This window comes from Zalophus californianus, chromosome 9 (assembly GCF_009762305.2).
Source record: "Zalophus californianus isolate mZalCal1 chromosome 9, mZalCal1.pri.v2, whole genome shotgun sequence".
NCBI lineage: Eukaryota > Metazoa > Chordata > Mammalia > Carnivora > Otariidae > Zalophus > Zalophus californianus.
In genome coordinates, this window is record NC_045603.1 from 115,280,621 (window position 1) to 115,283,419 (window position 2,799).

Consider the following 2,799-nt stretch of genomic DNA (forward strand, 5'->3'; position numbering starts at 1 on the left):
TAATAGGTCCAGCATTTTTCTTTTCCAAATTATTTTGGCTAGTCTTCGTTCTTCCCATTTAGATACTAATCTTAGAATCACTTGTCAATTTATCAGAAAGCCTTCCGGGTTCATGACTCAGTTATAGTGAATTACAGATCAGTTGGGGGAAAATAGGTATCTTAGCCATTTGGAATCTTCTAATCTGTGAACATGGTTTACCTTTCCATTTATTTGTGTCTTCCTTAATTTCCCTCAGGAATATCTTATAGGTTCAGGTTGATTTACTTTCCAAGTATTTTTATCTTTATGGCACTGTAAATAAATTTGAATTCCTTTTCCATTTTGTTTTTACTACTACATAAAAATACAATTGATTTCAACATACCTAAATTATATTGTGTAACCTTATTAGGTTCATTTATCAGTTCTTGTAGATCCTTGTAGTTTCTTTAGCAGGTTTTATCTGTGCAATTACGTAAAGGTCACATAAAGGCCATTTTATTTCTTCTTATATAATCTTTATCTCTTACTTGACTCATTGCAGTGGCTTAAAACATCCAGTAAACTGTGGGAAAACACACTAAAGGCAGATCTCATTGCCTTGTTCCCAACTCTAGAGGGAATGTTCAAAATTTCATCATTAAATATGATGATGACCTTGAGGTATTTCATAGTTGTTTCTATCAGATGGGGGAAGTTCCTTTCTCCTAGTTTGCTAAGATGTTTTACCATGGATGGGTATTGATTTTGTCAAATAATTATTGTCCATCTCTTAAGATTAGCATGTTATTTTTTCTATTTTAATCTGAGAATGTGGCAATTTATGTTGAATGACTATTTAGTATTTACACCAACCTTGCATTCCTAAGATGACTCACATTTGGTCATGGCATATTAGTGTTTTCATATATTACTGTCTTAGTTTTCTCATATTTGTTTATCATATCATTATCAAACAATGATATCTGTTCCTATGATCACGAGGGATATTGGTCTACAGTTCCCTTTTCTTCTAATGTCCTCCTCAGGTTTTGATAACAGGGTAGGGTTATGCTACCCTCAGGGAATGAGCTGGTAAATAGTCCTCTTCTATTTTCTGAAATATATGATGTATGGTTGATACAATTTCTTACTTAAATGTTTGGTAGAATTCACCAGTGAAGTCATCTGGGCACAGAGTTTTTCTGAAAAGGCTTTGTTTTTTTTTTTAATTTAAAATTCACTAGTGAATTTCTAGCCCTCTCCAATCACATATCCTTCTCATCTCCAACTTGCTAAGTTGGCTCCTGGGTTAGAGCATGTAGGATGGGCTCCGCAGCTTCTCCGGTTCTCTGACTAGGCTTCCTGGTTGGGTGGGACTGTGGGCTATATTCTGCAGTAGACAGGCTTTGAATTTGCTTCCCTGCCTGGGTGTGGTGACAGAACCGGCTCCAAAGCTGGTGTGACTGGCCGGATGGGTCCATGAATCAGGCAGAACTTGCCACCAAGTTCCCTGACCAGACCGGCCACTGGCTAGCTCTGGAGATCGGCAGAGCCACTGGCTGGGCTCTCTGTGCAGCTACTACTATATATGGGTCTGTAGGATTGTCTATGCATCGTCCCAGGTACTCTGATTAGGCTTCCTGTTCTGGCAGGACGGAAGGCTATATTCAGCATTAGGCAGGGCTTTGAGCTCGCTTTCCTGCCAAGGCTGAAGGATTGAATGGGCTCCAAGGTGTGTATGGTTCATTTACCGGGGACATAATCAACCTGAGCTGCTCCCTGGCCAGACAGGGCCACCAAATCAGCTCTGCAGATGGGCAGAGCCACTGGCTACAATATCTACTTGGTTGCTCCTGCAAGGAAGAATGCTGTTGGCCAAGATCTGAGCACTAGTTGCTGTAAACCCTACCCCAACTCCTCCATCTCAATCTGATCCCCAGGGTTCAAGCCTCATAGATTTCCCCTACGAGCCTTGTGAGGCAAGACCCAAGTGGGCCCTCCAGGAAGCATATCCCACAACGCTGGGAGAACTAGGTGTTCATCTTGGGCTCTTTTTTCCCCCCACTGGAGAAACCATAGGCCCAGGGGAGGGGAAGGAGGGGGGTGCCTCTCAGTGCCTCGCTGTGCTGGCCTGGGGAGGGGTGATGTAATCAGAGTATAAGGGCTCCTCTCAGCCTTCTAATCCAATCCATTTTTAGTCTCTGTGTTCTGGCATGGGGGGGCCCTCAGCCCTATCCCCATGTTCTGGGATTTTCAAATGGTGTCTTGCCTATGGAAAGTTGCTAGTTGTTCTTGTGAAGAGGACAGCAGTTGGGAACCACTGTGTTGCCCTCTTGATGCCGTCACTCCCCGCCATGTCTGGTTTCATCTTTAGACCATGCTTTCCTAACAGTTCTTTGGATTTGATCTTTTCCTAGAGCCATTTCTTAATTTTAGCATTGTTTGCTTTCAAACCTAGCAGTTGCTTGTGTTTAACAACTTTTTCTCTAACTTCTCTCTCTCTCTCTCTCTCTCTCCTTTACGTTGTGCAAAAAACTGCAAAAGGAAGTCAGACTGCACCTGCAACCTCCTGCCCGAAAAGATTCTTAGTTTAATCATCCAGCTGATTCAGTGCATTTTCTAGTTCCCACGATACCACAGTATTGTGCGTATCGACAGTGCCTCTCAACTTTTTGCCACCATATAGCAGGGATTCTCTTTTTCCCAGTCTCCAATCATATTCTTCTCACTTACCGCCTCCGTGGCAGCCTCCTCAAGGGCCACAACGTCGTTAATAGTAACCTCAAGGCCTTTTGCCTTTCACTAAAAGTCCCCTTAAGATGTTCTAGCTTTTCC